This window comes from Carlito syrichta, unplaced genomic scaffold (genome assembly GCF_000164805.1).
Source record: "Carlito syrichta isolate Samal-C Ts95f unplaced genomic scaffold, Tarsius_syrichta-2.0.1 Scaffold59673, whole genome shotgun sequence".
NCBI classification, from domain to species: Eukaryota; Metazoa; Chordata; class Mammalia; order Primates; family Tarsiidae; genus Carlito; species Carlito syrichta.
This window is the reverse complement of record NW_007003769.1, coordinates 16,653-37,028: the sequence shown is the minus strand read 5'-3', so window position 1 is coordinate 37,028 and position 20,376 is coordinate 16,653.

The window sequence follows — 20,376 nt, the reverse complement described above, 5'->3', positions numbered from 1 at the left end:
TGACTGCGCTGCACATTGACCTTGGTGTTAGACACTTGGTAAGGGGTCTTTCAATTTGGAAACTCACTCCTTTACGTACCTGGGAGTTTTCTTGTATTCTTTCTTTTATAATTCTCTTCTCACTCTTTCCTCTGTCCTCTTTTTTTGGAATCCTATTTCCAAGATGCTGGACCTACTCATTGAGTTACTAATTTCCCTGTCCTTCCTCTCTTATTGTTCATCTCTTAGTTCTTTTATTCTACTTTCTGGAAAATTGCTCAAGTTCAATGTTAAAACTAATTCAACTAATGACTGGGCATGGTGGTTTATACCTGTAATCCTAGCACTTTGGGAGGCCAAGACAGGAGGATAGCTTGAGGCCAGGATTTCAAGACCAACCTGGGCAACACAGTGAGACTCTGTCCCTATATATAAAAAAAAATTAGCCAGGCATGATGGCACAGACCTGTAGCTGTAGCTACTCAGGAGGCTGAGGCGGGAAGATTCCTTGAGCCCAAGATTTCAAGGTTGTAGAGAGCTATGACTGCATTACTGCATTCCAACTTGGGCAACAGAGTAAGACCATGTCTCTAGAGAAATTTTTTTCAATCAAAATTTTAATTTCATCTATACTATTTTTAATTTTGATGAGCAATTATTCTATGGTTACTCCTTTTTATTTTTCTATATTATCCTATTTTGTTTCTTGAGTACAGTATCTCTTTATCTTTCTCTGGTTCTTAAGAGATTTCTTTTCCTTCCTACATTGTGTCTGATTCATTTGTTCTCTCTTGATACTCTAGAATACTTTCTTTAAATATCTGTTTATATTTAAGGATGAGGCACTGTAAAGCTAATGGGAAACTCAGTTTGTATGTGTGTGGCTTGTCAGCAATGGACTTCTCAGGAGAGAAATAGCATGGGCTTTTTTTACTGGAGACCCTGAAATATCAGTATCTGTAGGTCTTTACTCTGGGGTAATTCAGCTTCTTCAGAAAGTAATGCTTAAGACTCTTGCCTTAAGGGTACAAATATGTCTGGGTGCTGTTGTCCTGAAGTTGCTTAGGGTATCTCCCATTCACTACACAGATTTTCACTTAATGTCTCATTTTTCACTTTCACACCTCATCATCTCCATTCTTGAGCTAAGGTCCTCTAACTGTGGGATTGTTCTAATTTCTACAGACTATACCTTTCGACACTTTCATGGATGGCGGTGGTAGCAGTTAATGGATTGCACTAGGTGGGATGGGAATGGGAAACTGGGGGATGCCACTGTTCTTTATACAGACTTTCACAGTTCTCAGTTTTGGTCTTCTACCCTCACCAAAGCTTCCTTTATTTTTTTCCTCTTCCACCTCTTGTTCTTTCAATTCATGAACATGGGATGTTTTTCCATTTGTTTGTGTCCTCTACAATTTCTTTCATCAGTGTTTTTAGTTCTCACTGTGGAAATCTTTTGCCTTCATTGTTAAATATATTTTTAGATACTTTTGTTTTTTTGGCTGCTGTTATAAATGGAATTGAGTTCTTGATTTGAGTCTCAGGTTGGTCACTGTTGGTGTATAGCAGCATTACTGATTTGTGTGTGTTAATTTTGTATCCTAAGACTTTACTGAATTTATTTATCAAGTCCAAGAGTCTTTTGGAGGAGTCTTTAGGATTTTCTAGTTATAAGACCATATCATTAGTAAAGAGATAGTTTGATTTTTTCTTTTCCAAATTTGGACACTTTCTTTCTCTTACCTGATTGCTCTGGCTAAGACTTCCTCAGTTTAATTCTTCTTAGTTATATCTCTTTGAATAGTTTTGGTGGTTGCTCTTGGAATTAAAATACATGTTTTTAACATCTGAGTCAGCTTAGAATTAATATTGTACTACTTTACATGAATCCAGGGGCCATGCAAGGGTATTATTGATTTCAAGTATCTCTCTGTTCTTTTTGCAATTATTTTCATATATTTCACATCAACATGCATTGTATAATGGGGACCTCAAAAAACTGAAATTATCTTTTGAAGGGCGGGTCCCTTGTAATACAGGCTTCCCACCCCCCCTCGTCCCCAGGTAAATTTTCTAAGAACCCATTGGTATCAGTGTACCAGCTAGTGTTGTTGTGAGAGGCTACATTCAGCTTCAGTGAAATTTTTTTGGAGATTCTTTCAATATGTTTGCATATTTCATGATGAGTGATTTACATGAACAATGTGTGGCAGTTCAATGCACCTACCCACATTGCACTAAGTGTTCTGCAGTTTTTGATCAAAGACAGCAGGACTCCTGTGCCCCACCTTCCTTATTCACCCCAACTCACTCAGAGTGACTTTTTTTTTTATTTCCCTGGATAAAAAAGACCTCAAAAGGAAACATTTTGCTGATGTGGAAGAGATAAAACAAAAAATGGCAGAAGCACTAAAAGGCATCAAAATTGACAAGTTCAAAAACTGTTTTGAGCAGTGGGAAAAGTGCCTCAGAGGTATTGCATCAAACAGAGAATACTTTGAAGGTGACTGAAGTTTAAACATGTATGAATAAATACACAATTTTTTAATAAATAAATTCCAGTTTCTGGAGACCCTCTATCTACCCTACAACATAGTATTATAATATCTGTTTTAAATAGTCATATGTATTTTGAAGAGATTAAGAAAAGAAAAAGTATAGTATTCTACATTTATGTGCATATTTACCATTTCTAGACCTTTTTATTCCCATATCTAGGTTTCCATCTAATGTCTGAAGCACTTCTTTCAGTTCAACCTGGAGAAGTTCATCTTTCATTTCTTGTAGCATGGTTGCAATTCCCTAAGATTTTATTGTTTGAAAATGACTTCATTTCACCTTTCCTTTTGAAGGATGTAGAAATCTGAGTTGAAGGATTTTTTTTCTTTTAGTACTTTCAAGACATGATTACATTATCTTCTGGCCTTAATTTTCTCCAGTCTGAAGTAGTCATCTGCCATTAATTTTTTTGTTCTTCAGTCTATATGTAATGTGTCATTTTTATTTGGCAACTTTCAAGATTTTACCTTTGGCTCTCTACAGTTTGATTATAACGTGCTTTTACAATTGCTTTTATCTTGTTTGCATTTTTTTCTGAGCTTGTTGAATATTTTTCATCAAATTTGGGGAAACTTAAACCATATTTCTTTTCTTTTCTTTTTTTTAGAGTTTTTTTTTTTTTTTGAGTTGGAGTCTCACTCTGTCACCCAGACTGGAGTGCAGTGGCCGCTCCCGGCCACCACAACCTCAACCTGCTGGGCTCCGCGATCCTTCTGCCTCAGCCTTCCAAGTAGCTGGAACTACAGGCGTGCGCTACCACACCTGGCTAATTTTTGATTTATTGTAGAGATGAGGTCTCACCAAGTTGCCCAGGCAGGTCTTGAACCCGTTGACTCAGGCAATCCACTCACCTCAACCTCCCAAAGCGCAGGATTACGGGCTGAGCCACTGAGTCCGGCTTTTTTTTAGAGTTTCAAAGTCTTGTTTTTATTTTTATTTTTTTGTTTTTATTTATTTTTTAAATTAAAAAAATTATTTTAAAGCTGTGGGTACAATTCAGGATTAGGTATACAAATGTTCATTACGCAGGTACTCTTGTTGATGAGGTGTACTCCCCTCCTCTGGCAGTTTCACACTACTGCCACTCCCTTCCATATAGTATTGTGATAATTGTTCAAGGTCCACTTATGAGTGAGAACATGTGGTACTCAGTTCTTTGTTTCTGTGATAGATCACTCAGTATTATAGATTCTAAGTCCATCCATGTTGCAGTGAAGTTCATAATTTTGTCCTTCTTTATGACTGTGTAATATTCCATCATGTATATTTACCACATTTTAAAAAATCCAGTCCTCTTTCAGTGGGCCGCACGTGAACCATATTTCTTTGAACATTATTTTTGCCCCATTCTTTCTCTTCTCTGTTTGGAACTTATGTTATACTATTTACTACTAAACCATAAATTCTTGAATTTCTGTCCATTTTTCTTTAGGTATTTTTCTTTCTGTACTTTGGATTGGACAATTAGTACCAAATCAATCTTTAAGTTCATGGAGTCTTTTTTTCTGTCATCTTCCATTTTTCTTAAACTCATCTAGTGAATTTTTTACTTTTGCTATTATTTTTTTAGCTCTAGACTTTTTATTTTTTATAGATTCAATTTTTTGTTGATAATCTGTATAATTTCATTTATCACACCTATATTTTTATTTAAGTCATTGAATATATTTATAATGAAAACTCTTGTCTGCTAATTCCAACATCAGTGTCACCTTGGGTTTGGTTTCTATTCATTCCTTCCCCCTCTTTGATTATGCATCACATATTTCTGTTCTTTGTATCCAATTACTTGATTGTATATAGTACATTGTGTAGAAACTGTAGAGACTCTGGATTCACTTGTTTTCATCCCCAAAGTGTTGACTTTTGCTCTTGAAATTAGTTACCTTAGCTGGACTCAAACTCCAAACTCTCTCCTGAGGTGAGCAATGGTGAAAATCTCTACTAAGTACTCCACTATGTTCCTTCATCTTACAACTGTTTTTTTTTTTTTTTTTTAGATCATCTGGATTTTCCCCTCATGAAATAATAGACAGTGCCAACCAAGGATTTGGGTAGTGCATATATTCAGATTTTTAAGATCATACCCCTTCTGTGGATCCCTCCTTTCTAGAATTTCCCTTGTAATTTTCCACCTTTTCTGCCAGTTTGAATGCTGCCCTCTAACACCTTAAGGTAGTAAGTCTAAGCTTTTTAACAATCTACACTGTACAGATATGAGAGTATTCTCAGACAAAAATCACAAGCATCAAATCTCATCTACTACAGTTCCCATCTTTCATGAGTTAATTTCCCTCCAGTTTCTGTCTCGCTTTGCACTTTCCAGTGTTTTCATACAGTTTTAGGTTTTTATAACTTTTATCTGTAGGAGGGATACTTTTTTTTTTTTTGAGTTAGAGTCTCACTCTGTTGCCCAGACTGGGGAACAGTGGCACAATCATGGCTTACTGCAGCTTCGACCTCCTAGGCTCAGGTAATCCTTCCACCTCAGCCTCCCAAGTAGCTGGGACTATAGGCTTGCAACACCACACCCAGAAATTTTTAAAAAATTTTTTGTAGAGACAAGGTCTCACTATATTGCCTAGGCTGGTCTTGAACTCCTGGCCTCAAGTGATTCCGTAGGAGGGATGCATTTATCAAGTTGCTTCACTGTTATCAGACTGGAAGCTCAGCCACAGTGTTTTCAGTATCTGGTGCTCCAACTCCCCTGACTTTCTGTTCTTTTGGGGGAGGTGGTTGGATTTTTTTGCCTCCTGTTGGAATCTCTGGAGGTACTAAATTTTTACCTTCCTTTGTTCTGCTGTTATTTACCTTTCTTCATGTATTAAGGTTCAGGGTTTTGTCAAAAATGGGTTTTGTGTTTTTTCAGTGACATGTAGGTCTTACTGAAAGAAAAATGAAAACCTTTTCGCAAGCAAGGTTGAAAGGATAAATGCTCTTCATAGTTTCAGGAAAAGTAACATCCTTAATCCCTGAATGATGAGGGTCCGGGATGTGGCACACTTAAAGTTCAGCAGGAGGAAAATATATTAATTTTCAAAGTTTTCTCCTATTGCAGATCTTTCTGAGAAAAATGACATCAAAGAATCATTTCAAGGCCAGGCCTGGTGGCTCACTCCTATAATCTTAGCACTTTGGGAGGCCAAGGCAGGCAGATTGCTTGAGGTCAGGAGTTCCAAACCAGCCTGGGCAACATAGCAAGACCACCACTCCAACCTCTACAAAAAATTAAAAAATTAGCTAGGTGTGGTGGTGCTCATCTGTAGTCCTGGCTCCTTGGGAAGCTGAGGCAGGAGGATCCCTTGAGTCCAGGGTTTCAAGGTTGCGGTGAGCTATGATGGTGCCACTGTACTCTAACTTGGGCAACAGGGGGAGACCCTGTCTCTAAAAACAAATATTAGGAATACCACAGAGAATTAAATAAAATAAGTTATGGTCCAACATTAACACCTAAGCTTGGATGGTATGATATTATCTTATTATTTTCAAGTGGCCTAGATCTCAAGGGAAGATTTCTGCTTTGATAAGATACTAGGGAGAGCGTCAAAGTGGAGAGTTTGAGTAAGAAAGGATGAGAGCAAAATCCTGTCTCTAAAAAAATGAACCAACCAACCAACCAAACAACCCACCAATCAAACAAACACACAAAAAGAATCACTTTACATATCTAGTGGCAGATCTGACCTGCCAGAGCCCTTTAGCTCTGCTCATCTTGAAGATGAATCAAATAACCTGGGCCACGCTGCGTACTGCCTGCCTCAGAGTAACTCTGTGGGTTCTCCTCCTTAGCTGTTAGCTTTCTCAGGGACCTCTTTGCCTAGAAGCAGTGGAGCACATAGGCAACCTCGTGTGCTCTGGAAATGTCTGTTTCTGTGTAAAGTCTCTGCCAATTGAAGGATGAGGGGTGGATGTGGAAACCTCCGTTTTTAATTAGCCTTTAGGGCATAGCCTGCACTCCACGCACTGTCACAACAAAGGGATCTTTTTTCTTCAGGGAAAGTATTAAGAAACAGGAATGGGAATTGTATACTTGACATGTTTGAAACAGCTTTTATCTATTCTTTCATCAGTGATCTTTGACAACTGATCTCCAGTTCTGGCTTAACCATTTACTAATTGTATAACCTTGGCAAACTCACGTCCCAGTTTACTTCTTTATAAACTGAAAGTAATAATATTTTTCTGATCTACCTCAGAGGCTTAGTGAGGCTTAATTAAGAGTAGCATGGAAATGCAAAAAGCATTATAAAGGTATAAAATAAGTTATTAATAATTAAAGCTTAGAGAAGTTTGTCTTATGAGAAAAAGTAAGCTAAAAAGGGGAAACTTTGCTGCCTCCCGAGAGAGTAGAATTCTTGAGGTAAAAGCAGACAATCTGGCACTGAGTTTGCTGAAGGCTCTGTTGCTACTGCCACATACTCTCCTCCTTTCCTCAACCCTCACTGCCCCATGGGTGGAGACAGTCATCAATGTGGCGCAGGTCACACCTCCTCTGTGCTGCTAGGCCCCCTATGCTGTGCGGTCTTGTCAGAGGGCTGACAATCAGTTCCCTGCTGCTTTCCCATCTTTTAAAGTCCAATTAAACATCTCTGGTCACAGCATGACAATTGTCTGGGCTCCACACAGTGGAACTTCACCTGAGGTGGCATTAGGAAGCCAGAAGAGAAAAGAAATTCTCCTTTATCCTAGAAAGATCATATCCACAGTTCCTTAAAGGATGACACCATTGTGAAGCCTAGACCCATGTTCACATTGAGCAATTGCCCAGCTCAATTCCAAACTTCAAGATGACAAAAGGTATGTAGCAGATTTAACCATGCCACATGGGCTCATGTGCCCAGAAGCAATCTGTTGATTTAAGAATTAGCAATGGCATAAGGTATGTCTAAGAAACAGTGAGTCTGGGTGGAATGTTCCAGCATTCCACTGAAAGGTTAGGTTGGGGCCAGATTGTAAAGGACCTTGATGCCAGGAGTAAAAGGTTGAATTTTGTTTCAACAGTATAATCGGGAGTCTCACAGTGGATTTTACGGTCTGGCCTCTGGCTGAGGGCAAGAGGATTCTGTTATGGACTGCATATCCTACCTTGCAGAATGCCCTCTTGTCACATCTTGCCATTAAATGTTTCCTGAGTTTTAACCAGCTCAACTGGTCACAGTGCATTATCACAGAAATTAATGGTGATGAACCAAATACACAAAATGAAGGAGAAGACGACACCTTCATGTTGAGTCTTGATAGTCATGACAGTGCTAGAAATTGCTATGGGGAGTTGATTTGTAGAGGATAATGAGAAGTGAATTTGGTTTTAGATATTTCCACTTAGACTTGGTGCTGGCAACATCTGACAGGCATTAGGTGGTGTAGTGGCATCGGAGCTGAGGTTAAAGGTCAGGACTGGAAATATGAATTTTATTTTATTTTTTTGAGTCAGAGTTTCACTCTGTCACCCAGGCTGGAGTACATGGCTCACTGTAGCCTCATACTCCTGGGCTCAGGCAATCCTTCTACCTCAACCTTCCAAGTGACTGGGGTTACAGGTGTGTGCCACTACACTCAGCTAATTTTTACAATTTTTTGTAGAGACAGTCTATGTTGCCTAGACTGATCTTGAACTCCTGAACTTAAGTGATCTTTCTACCTTGGTCTCCCAGAATGCTGGGGTTACAAAGGCGTGAGCCACTACATCCGGCTAGGAAGTATGAATTTGTAATCTACTATCACAGAGGTGGAAGCTGAAGTTATATAAATAATACAAGGTGACCAGGTAACAGAATAAAGGCTTTTGTTGTGTATAAATTAGAATTGTAAGTTTGGAAGGAATTTTATAAAATTTTAGGCCAACCTTCTATGTGTGAACCAAGTATATTGACCTCAGTGAGTGAGGAATGTCTCATCAGCTTGGTGGTAGCAACCCTCTGTCTAGAGTTAGGGAAGGACCATGGCCTGAGCCACCTTGCAGAGCCCTGTGGAGTCATTACCAGAAAGGTCTGGCCTATGAAGTTCCCCTGCCAACTCTGTGACTCAGTCACACTTCCACAGAGATATTTTCGAAGTACAATTATGTGTAGCAGAATCTCTTTTCCATGGCTGACAATGTTGCCCATCTGTGAAGTCATTAAGCTCTTGTGCTCTAAAAGCAGGGAAGAGGTAAACAGTGGGAACAAATTGGGAACCTGTTTAAATGATGGGAGCCTAGGATCCACCCTATACCCCAGGGCTCCAGAGTTCGGGTATTCTTCTCTTTAAGAGAGTGTGGGAGTTGGGCATTAATGCACGATTCATCTCTGCAGTAGGGTGTAAATCAGATTGAAAATACACACAGAGATGAAAAAGGTAGGCTTAGAGCTGGAAAAGCCAAGATTCAAATCTAAGCTCTGCCATGTATTGGCAGTAACTGTGCCCAAGTTTCCTCCTTAGTAAATGAAGACTTTTATCTTTCTCACAGGGCTGTAGTGAGCAAATGAATACTGCAAGTGAGAGTGCTTTGCAAACTATAACATACAATATAAATCCAGTACTTTTTACAAAAGAAACGCTAGAATGTCAAATTTATAGACAGGTAAGGAAGAAGAAAACCAGATGGAATTGGAAGACCCATTCCCATGACAGTTTGGTGTTTGATTTCTATCTTTCCTCATGTACCCAAAGTAGGAATCTGTCCTTGGTTCTCGCTCTCTCTCTCTTTTTTTTTTTGAGTTGGAGTCTCACTCTGATGCTCAGACTGGAGTGCAGTGGCACGCTCACGGCCACTGCAGCCTCGACCTGCTGGGCTCAGGCGATCCTTCCACCTCAGCCTTCCAAGTAACTGAAACTACAGGCACGTGCCACCATGCCCAGCTATTTTTTGATTTATTGTAGAGATGAGGTCTCACCAAGTTGCCCAGGCTGGTCTCAAACCCCTGGATTCAGGTAATCCTCTCGCCTTGGCCTCCCAAAGTGCTGGTATTACAGGCTTGAGCTGCTAGCCTGGCCCAGTTCTGTCTCTCTTATGGTCTACTCATTCTTCTTCCTTTAGCTGGAGACTCCCAGCCAGTGCTTAAGATTTTTATGCACCTGTGATGTACACCTGGTTATGTATGCACACCCAGTCTTTGGCAAAATTGTGAAGTAGGCAAAGTTTCCCACAGTGACCCTAAATAACCCCTTTGAGGTATTCTTTCCAAAGCAGGTGTAGATCCTCCACTTCCAGAGAACAAGATGCTTGCATTTTCTTCCTTCCATGCCCCCTGCCTGGGAATTAAAGGGCTTGTTATGATATTTTCAGGGACATTGGAGTTTCAAGTGGAGGACTAAAGCCTCATCCATGATAGTGGAATTTCTGGCATCAGTGAGCTTGGGTGGAAAAGTGTAGAATTTGATCTTTGTGGTATCCTTGAAACCATAGTACACAGACTTCCATCAGGTTATTAGGTTGACTTTGTGGCAGAATATTTACCAGCCCTTAAAGCTGACATAAATTGTATGACCCACACGATGGAATGCTGTGAAATGTATCCAATTGCATTACTTTGTAGAGATTTTATGAGAATCAAGAAGAGAACAAAGAGAACAAGCTATTGTTCTCTTCGCATGATAAGTACTATTGCAACACAAGGGTATTAACATTCCTTATGCTGCCAGAATCTATTCAGAACCACAGAAAGCTACAACCAGAAGAAATCTTATAAAAAGCAATTCATCTGTAAAGAGCAATGTCTTCAAACTTTAGTATGAATCAGAATCACTTGGAAGGTTTGTTGAAACACAAATTGCTGGACTCTACCTCTCAATTTTTTTATGCAGTAGGTCTGGGGTGAGCTGGAGAATCTGCTTTTTTTTTTCTTACCATGCAACAAAACCTTTATTAATATTTTGAACAGGTTCACCTACTACTGAAACTGGTCATTTCTAAACTTAAATTAGGACAAATGGCTATAGTGTAGAGAAATGTCATCTTTGGGCACCGTGAATATAACACTGAAGAATTAACAACCACTCCCAGACACAGAACTGGGTGCAGGGTTGACTCTTTATGGATGTTGTAATCAGAAGGAGTATGGCCATCTTCCAGCTGCTTGCCTGCGAAAATGAGTCTCTGCTGGTCAGGAGGGATGCCTTCTTTATCTTGGATCTTGGCCTTCACATTTTCGATAGTATCCCTGGACTCAACCAGGTTCTCAGGTGATGCATCTGCTGCTGTTGTAGTCACTACACTTTGAAAACCATGAGTCTTGTGCTTTATAATTTATAAAATGCTTTCCCATGCCAATCCCCTGTGATCCTCATACGCCTTGTGACCTTGTGACGTCGGCACATTACAGATGAAGAAGCAAACTCAGAAAGATCATGACTACTGAAGTTCATGCAGCAAGGGAAAAAACAGAGCTGGAAATCCAAGCCTCTTGCTCTTTCCATTCTTTTTCTGTTTCTAAACTGTACGATTACAGAGTTCTAGGATGTCCACTAAGTGTGACCAAAATGAGAACTTTGATCTTTTGACTCTTCTTGTAAGAGTATTTTTGTTAAATCTGCCTTGGGATGGTCACCTTGCCTTCAACAATCTTTAATGAGCTATAATAATTGGACATTTTGGAGATTTATGAAGGAATATTTGAAGGAGGAAGTAAAGGGCCTTCAGGGAAGACACTTCCAAGATGAAAGGTCTATGGGTAATGACATAAACCCAGTTAGGCAGAAGGAGCTGGGAAAGGAAGCCAAAGAGAGGCCTGTGGAAGGAAAGGGAAGGGGAGGGGAGGGAGGAAGGAGAGGGGAGAGAAGACAAGAACTGTAAGATCTCTTGTACCACTTAGGCGTTTAGCCTCATAGGATAAGATGTCCAATCTTCTGTCTTTTGGTTACTCTGCCACATCATCAAAGGTCTAGTCTGTTTGTGATGTAGTGTGCTTGCAAAAACCCTTCCAGACACCCTGGCATTCTTTGTCATTTGCCATTAAAGTAGAGGGAGTCTTTGAAAAATTATGAAGCTCTTGATATGGTTTTCTTTCAGCACCACGTGTTCCTTGTATTTATCAAAATGGAATGCTAACAAATATTTATTCAGCTTTATAGACATGTTGACAATAAAGACTGCCATGTGTGTCTCCCTGCCACGGTGATTATTTTACTCAATACATGATTGACTGAGATGTCTTCAGTGTATTATAAACACACATTAAAAATAGCAACCTAAAAAAAAGATAAAACTGAAAAATGGAAAGTTCAATATTTCTGGATGCAATACCATGCCAACCTGATTATTAGAACATGAAACAGATAATCCTTAGTGAATTGTCTAAGTTTATATAATAAGTCTTCTTCAAATAAGTGGTTTTGGATCCTACAATGTTTCTTTTCATTTATAAAAGTTTCTTTTTTTTTTTTTTGAGTTGGAGTCTTACTCTGTCACCCAGACTGGAGTGCAGTGGCCGCTCCCGGTCACCGCAGCCTTGACCTGCTGGGCTCCAGCGATCCTTCCGCCTCAGCCTTCCAAGTAGCTGGAACTACAGGCACGCGCAACCATGCCCGGCTAATTTTTGATTTGTTGTAGAGATGAGGTCTCGTCAAGTTGCCCAGGTGGGTCTCAAACCCGCGGGCTCAGGCAATCCACTCACCTCGGCCTCCCAAAGGCGCAGGATTACAGGCTGAGCCACTGAGCCCGGCTTATAAATGTTTCTTAAATCGGAACTATTTAAAAAGTATTTTTTTCTGTGTGTATGTTCTAATAACCCAGGAAATATACAACCTGGCTATTTTATAAAATTTTCAAATTCACAGTCCAATTCCAATTGTTAGCATACATTTTTGACCATAATCATGAAGCTGAGAGAGGTCACTGCATTTTTCGTGTTGTATTTTTGTCAAACAGAAAAAAAATTCCTAAATTGGCTAAGGACTCTCTACTTGGTAATCTAAGGGGATAAAGTGGAGCTGCTTATGTCAAAGGGTTTATTAGTAAAATGGAAGAAATGAAGAGTCAATATTTTCATGATCTCCTATTTAATATCCCTCCAAAATACTGATTTAAAGGTTTAAAAAACTTATGTCAGTATTAAGAATTTGTGACTCAGTTTTTTTTTTTTAGTAGTAAGAAAAGTAAACGTGTCCACATATATAGTAGGTGCCAAGTCTGAGAGATACTGGTGCCATTTAGACTTTTGTTTTGTGAATTAAATATTTAAACAACTGCTCTGAAGAAACAAAAAGGAAACTATAATGTTAGAATTATAAAATTTCTGACATTTATTGACTTTCTGGACTCCCTAACAACTTCCTGTCTTCATAAATTTGCTCCTGTGGTTGATCAGACGCAGATTTGTGTTATTTTTCCATTACAATGGGTGTCCGTACTGGGTTATTTCCAGTAGCTAGCTAACACTTTAACCTGGAGGTGGCTGTGCAATCGTGTTGACTAAATCCAACGTAGGTTATGCTGTGTAACTCAGCATGCACCTAGGGGCTGTATTTATGTGCATGTGTGTCCATTTTATTATCTCTGTCCTACTTTATCCTTTGGGTATTGTCAGTATTGACTGTTGAATCTTAAATACTAAATATGTAAATCAAAATTAAGGAAAATTTAAAGACATTGAAAAACCCCACTGTGTTTTATTGCTTTGGGACTATATTGAATGACAGAATGCATTTAACAAAAAGGAGAGCTGAAGTGATGAGAGAGAGAGAGAGAGAGAGAGAGAGAGAGAGAGAGAGAGAGAGAGAGCGCCAGCCATTACAGTGAATTATATTTTAATTGAGGTGGGGAGTTAAGTTCTAAAAATCAAGACATAAAGGTAGAAACTAAGACCAACACAGAAAAGGGCAGACTCCTGCCAGCACTATTCAAATGGTTCACTCTCCCCCAACTTGCTTTCTCTGTAGTTGGGGATATTTAGCTAAATTTACATAATTTATATGATTCAACTTGATGGTGTGTGTCAGAGCTCTACAACATTATTTTAAGTCTTTGCAATAAATAAATAAAATGAGTGATTTTGTCCTTGTTTTATGGGTGTAGGAAACTGAGGCTCTAGGAAGATAAGTGACATCCCCAAAACAACATAACTAGTAGCTGGCAGGGCAGGAGTTTGAGTCCAGTTTTACATGCCTCCAAAGTCTAGGCTCTCCAATATGCCATATTAGAGTGTTAAGAACATTTAGAGATCATGTTTTATAACCAGTTTATCTCACAGATGGGGAACTTGAGACTCATTCCCTTCCTTCAGTCAGCATGGATAATGGGGTGTTGACTGTATATATTAGACTCTGCCAGGATTTCCCAACCGAGGCAGTGGAGAGTATTTGGTACATCAGAGAGTGATGGATAAGATTTAAGAATTGGGTCAAGGGGGATGGGAACGAACCAGTTAAAGGAGCTGGAATTACTCTGTCTGATGTGAAATGTAAATCCTGCTCTTCAAGTGAATAGTTACTTGATGAAGGATAAAGACCAGCTGGACTCTACTTGCAATGAGGCTAAAGCAAGAAGGAAGGACTTTAAACTTTGTTGGGTGGGGTATAAGTCAGTTACATTGAGGAGTTCTGATGGTGGGGATAGAGGTAGATGGGGGGAGGGTAGCTAGTTAGCACATGGGAGAGGTGACCTCACTTGGCAGGGAGCTGCCTTCTGCAGGGCTTTCTGTTTTCCCTCTGTTTCTCAATCTCAGAGTATCATTGCCCCTCACAATAACTAACTAACTAACTAACTAACTAACTAACTAACTAACTAACTAACTAACTAACTAACTAACTACTAACTAAATCCAGTATTGATTGAGGAAAAGAGTACAGTAACATCTTAATTGACCCCATCAGACCTTCCTGTCCCCCACAAATCTTTCACACTCTGATCTATCCTGCCTCCTAGGGTTAGAGCTATTTTCATGAAGTACAACTTTGATATGATTTCTCTGCTCAAAAATGGCCCAGGGCAGCTGTTTTCAAAGTGTGGTCTATGAACCCCCAGAGGTAAAACTGCCAGTTGTAGCAACTAAAAATACAGAAAGCTCAATTAAGTTTGAATTTCAAATAAACAGCAAATAATTTTTTAGTATAAGTACACCCCATACAATATTTGGGCATTCTGTATTTTATCTGGAGGACCAAAAGACACACTTTCAGAGGGTCTTTGAAGTCAAAACTTTTTCATAGTAACAATAAGACTTATTTGCCTTTTCTACTGTGTTGAGATTTGCACTGCTGGTACTAAGTCAACAGTGTTTAAATCTGCTGGTGTGTCATAGCATGAATCAAGGCAGGAACACCATAGTGTACTGATGGACATTGTGCTATGCCCTGTCATGCACTCTCAGTAAAAAAATATTAAAAAATCCAATCTGACTTAAGAATTTCCATGTTGAAGCAGTAAAAATTATTAATTTTATTAAATCTCAACCCTTGTGTAGGTACCTTTTTCATATTCTGGGCAACAAACCGGGACAAATGCATACTATTTCTGCTGCATACAATGCCTGGCTCACTTGTGTGATGGTGTGAGGTAGGAAGCTGAATGGGTTATTTTTTCACTGAACAGCATTTTTACTGGCAAACTATGGTTATTCAGACCTAAATATTTGTCATAAATTTTCTCAAAAAAGAATGAACGAGGCCAGTTACTTCAAAAAACAAAACAAAACAACACTTGACAGTATTTGTGCCAATTATAAAATTTGAGCTTTCAAGTGAAAATTAGAATTTTGAAAAACTTCTGTCTACCACAGAGAGCTTGACAGTTTCCCAATACTTAAAGACTTTCTGATGAGATTGGTGGTGATAACAATGAATGTGTTTTTTTGATATTGTATAATGAAATGTGTCAACATTTAGAAAAATCTGTGTAACTCAGTAAACCAGTATTTTCCAAATGACCAATGCATAATGCAACCATATCATGCATGGGTAAAAGATCCATTCAAAATGCAAAACAGACTGATAGATTTTAATGTAACAGAATACAGAAAGTTTCATTGATGTGGTTTAAAATTCCACATTTCAACTTTTTTTTTTTTTTTTTGAGTTGGAGTCTCACTCTGTTGCCCAGGCTAGAGAGCAGTGGCACACTCATGGCCACCCCAGCGTCAACCTGCTGGGTTTAGGTGATCCTTCTGCCTCAGCCTTCCAAGTAGCCAGAACTACAGGCGTGCACTACCACGTCCAGTTAATTTTTGATTTATTGTAGAGACAAGGTCTCACCAAGTTGCCTGGGCTGGTCTTGAACCCGTGGGCTCAGGCAATCCACTAGCCTCAGCCTTCCGAAGTGGTGGGATTACAGACTAAGCCACTGAGCCCCGGCCTCAACTAACCTTTAAAAGTTGAGTTTTGGTGTCATAGCAAAGAATAATATCCATAATTATCTGAAAAGGCTATTAAAACAGTTCTTCCTTTTCCAACTACATATCTGTGTGAGGCTGGATAGTTTTCATATACTTCAATCCAGACATTCTATCACTACGGATTGAATGCATAAGCAGACAGATAGGAGAATCCAGCTGTCTTCTTTTCATTCAGGCAGTAACGAGATTTGCAAAAATAAAAGAATGCTACTCTGCCCACTATTTTGTTCTGGAAAACAGTTACTCTTCAGTTTAAAAAGTATGTTAATATGTAATGGGCTTATGACTATTTTAAAGTGAATTATAAATGATTTTTAAAATGTTCTCAGTTTGAATTTTGAATATGGCAAATATCAAATAGATAAAATCTACATAGCAAAAGTTCTTTATAATTAAGAGTCTAAAGGGGTCCTGGGATCAAAAAGTTTGAGAACTTTTTGGTGAGCCAGTGACTGGTAAACCAGACACTAGGGACCTTCCACCACTGCCTTTGCAAACTTACTTATCACCACTATCTCCCAAGTACCCCTAAGTCCCAGCCTACTCACTAATTTCTGTCTGTATTCTGGATTCTCAGCCTGACTTTGTGTGTGCTATTCCTTTGCTTGGAACACGTGTCCTCAACCTTTTATCTGCCTGTCTGTGGCTAGTGGGTCAGGGCTATCCCCTTAGCACCAAAGCCTGTGGATAGAGACCCTTATTCAGATCCAACTTCATAGTCTGTTTATGCATATATGTTCTGCGTGTAGCCTTCAGGATATTTGTCCTCCTTAATTAGAGTTCCATGTGCAAGGGACCCAAATTTCCCTTTGTTTTATATTTTTACTATCTAAGGGCCAAGTGTGCTGTCATAAACTTTGTAAATATTAACTGACACTTTTTAGTGATATCTGTTGGCTTTTATGATCCTGAGCAGATTAATCAGAGTATTTATTGTCTGCTGTGAGCATAACACTAGGCAGTTGGGGGAGAGGGCTAAGGAGTTGATCCTTGCTTAAGGATCAGCACTGTGGTTTGAGAGACAGGATTTATAGCCAAGAAGTAATCAAAAAAGACACAAGAAGGAATGTCATCAAAGGAAAATACAGGTCCTGTAAGGCCTTTAGGGTAGGCGAGATGGGTGTGGGGCAGACGCGTATTTACAACCGCAGGAACAGAGAAGGCTTCTGGAGGAGGTAGGGACTTGACAGAAGTTCGTTCAATAGGGAGGGTTTAGTTAGAGGTCAGCAAGTCAGCAAGGCAGGGATTTCAGGTCAGCGAATAAACACGAGCTAAGGCAGAGAGTCAGAAATGAGCACAGCATGTTCACAGCCTAATGAGAAGACTGCTGACCACAGTGAAGGTGAATGGTGCGAAATGATAAGGTTGAAAGCTAGACAGAGTTCAGGTTGGATGTAGAAGGAAAAAGGAAACTTTTCTGTTGTTGTTGTTAAGGAAGTGACATGATGTTTTTTGAACACAGGATGGATTAAATCATTAAATAATCTATCCTCCCATTTGTGGTAGGAAGAATGAAGATGGGACATCTAGTTTATGATTGGGGTGTGAGGTGATGAGGCTCTGAACCTGGCTCTCAGCAAGATCTTTTCAAATGCCAACTTGTGGGTTGCCAGGTCTAGAATGCCAGCACAGTGCCTTTACATGGGAGTGTTTCATAAACAAGGTCATGGGAATTAAGACCCTACAGTAGTATGTGAGTGACATAATTAGGTCTTTGATGTAGTGCTGAAATTTTGTATTTTTGCCTTTACTCATGTTTTAATTGGCTCAGCCACTAAGTAATTGTGTGTGGTTTTGCGCAAGTTACTTAACTCTTTGGTGTCTTGGTTTTGCTACCTGTAAAATGAGGGTTTCAATAGTACCTGATAGCCTCGTTATAGGCATTGAGTTAATACATATAAAGTGTCTATACTAGAACCTGGCACAGAGAAAGCTTTATAAAACTATTAGTTATTATTTATTTAGTAATTCACATTATCATGGGAATATAAATATTTAAATTACCCAGCAGGCCAAAGCATCCAGAGCTGTTCTGAACCAAGACCCTTGAAAAAAATAAAAGTATGCTGGAGACATTGCTAAGGTGGAATTCATTCAGAAGCTGGGAGGGAACATCAAAAAACTCCCATTCTCTAAACTTGTTAAAATCTAAATTGTAGAACCCAGAGACCCAAGTCCCTTCTGAGTGAAAACATCTTCACAGCTTTACTGACTGTCACTGCTGAGAAAATGAATCCAGTCTTTTTAGCCAGCTAGCCTTCCTAGGTTTGGATTGGCCTTTCCAGCCCCCTGACTCCCTGAGCCCAGTTGACTTTGGCTCATTCACACTGCATTCCTGCTTATTTTCAAACACATCCCACCCTACCCTTCAGTCTCTCTTCTGTCTTCACTCTTATCCCCCAAACTCATTCCTATTCCCTATTTACGCTCTGTAAAAGTAGTCACCTGTTTTTGCTGCTGTTGCTGTTGTTGTTGAGTTGGAGTCTCACTGTGTCGCCTAGGTGGGAGTGCAGTGGCACGCTCATGGCCACCACAGCCTCGACCCGCTGGGCTCAGGCGATCTTTTCGCCTACGTCTTCCAAGTAGCTGGAACTGCAGGCAATTTTTTTGATTTATTGTAGAGACAAGGTTTCACCAAGTTGCCCAAGTTGGTTTTGAACCCTTGGATTCAGGTAATCTTCTCACCTTGGCCTCCCAAAGTGCTTGGATTGCAGGCTTGAGCCACCACGCCCGGCCAGTCAACTGTTTTTAATAAAATTTTTTCTTAGAGCAGTTTTAGGTTTACAGAAAAATTTCACAGAAAGCACAGAGCTCCCATATACTTCCTCCCCCACCAGATTCTCCTGTTATTAACATCTTGCATTAGTGGGGTACATCTGTTACAACTGATGAACCAATATGGATGTACTATATAGAGGATTCATTCTTTATGTCATACAGTTCTATGGGTTTCGACAAATGCGTAAAGTCCTACATCCATCATTACAGTATCATAAAGAATTGCTTCACTGCCCTAAGATTGCCCTATACTCCACCTATTCATCCCTCCTTCTCCCAGTTTTTAAGAATCAGTTCAAATGATCTCTTGTCTGTGAAAACTCCTCAGACTCCTTCAATTATAATTAATCTCTTTGATGCTTGCATAGTGCTTCCCCCCATACTTCTTATAGCTCTTATATTCTGCAAGGTATAAGAAATGTATACACACGTTTACACTCATTAGATTGTCCCTGAGGGAGGAGCTGTGCCATAGATTTGTCCTGAACACCTAGTTTGGACTCTTGTTCTTAACTGGTGCCTTGTGAATACTGGCTGAACTGAACTGAATCGTGAGCAAATATTTGGATGAGATTTTGTAGAAAAGGTCTCAAGAGGCAAGGTTTTAGACCTGAGTTCTGAAAGTGACATGTGTACTTGCAGATTTCATGTGTGCTTCATGGATGGGTAGGTTCTTTGAAGGGAACCATCTTCTGAGCCCTCAGACTTGGCTCAGAAGCGGCCATAGGTGAGGTAGCCCAGGTCAGCTTTATATTGTTACTGGACCATGGGGGTATTTCCCTACCTCTCCTTTCTTCAAAAACAAAGCAAAAAAAGGGAAAGAGCCCGGTTGTTTTCATCATCGCAGACCAGACACCCCCGCAGGGAGGCCCCGGGAGAGTCTTCTGTCTGGCCCCCTCCCCTTCAACGACAATTGAGGATGCCTAGTGTGTCTTCTTTGGGCAAGTAGCACTTATTATTTTTCTTAATTCACACTGAACTTTTACTTTATTTTTGCTTTAAAGTCACTGTTCTCAAACGTTCTAAAACGCTGTAGGAACATGCAGATCTGAACAAAAGCAAATAAATCGAATCCTGTGAAGTAACAAAGCAGACGCCCTTCTCTAACAGCCAGCACAAAGCTAAATGAAAAATATCAGTCATCCACTAGCTACAGTATTTTCCCCTCTAGACAGGCGCTGCCGTTTGCAAACCTCCCCCACTCTAAATCTGAGACAACCAAGGTGTCATAAAACAAACTACTTTCCTCAGCTCCCAGACTGGAGTCAACAGTTTCAGCAGCACTATTTCTTTGAGGAACACAATTGGTTTGAAAGACCTTGGCTTTTACTTCCCTGAACCTGCCTCCAAACACACGTGCAAGGGGGAGATAATCCCCCCCACTCCACCCCCCAGATCCCAGAGCCGCGCCTGACCGCGCGCAGTGCGCGGGGAGAAGAGGGGTGTGTGTGTGTTGGGGGGCGCTCTGGAGAGCCGGCTAGAGCTCCGGCGGTTACCTGGGGCCGTGAGTGCTCTCTATAGAGACGGGCACCCCATCCCCCCGCAAGCAGAAAGAGCCAGAGGAAAGGCGGGGGCGCCCGCCCGGCTCCGTAGCAGTAGGGAAGCCAGGCGGAGCCGGAGAAAGGCGCGCTACGAGGCCGCAGCGACGACCGCCCGCTAGCACCTGCGCTCCCGGGGGGCGGGGCCTCCTCCAGGTGTGCGGAGAGGGCGGACGGCGCGTAGAACCCAGGCGGGTCGCGGGCGCCCCAGT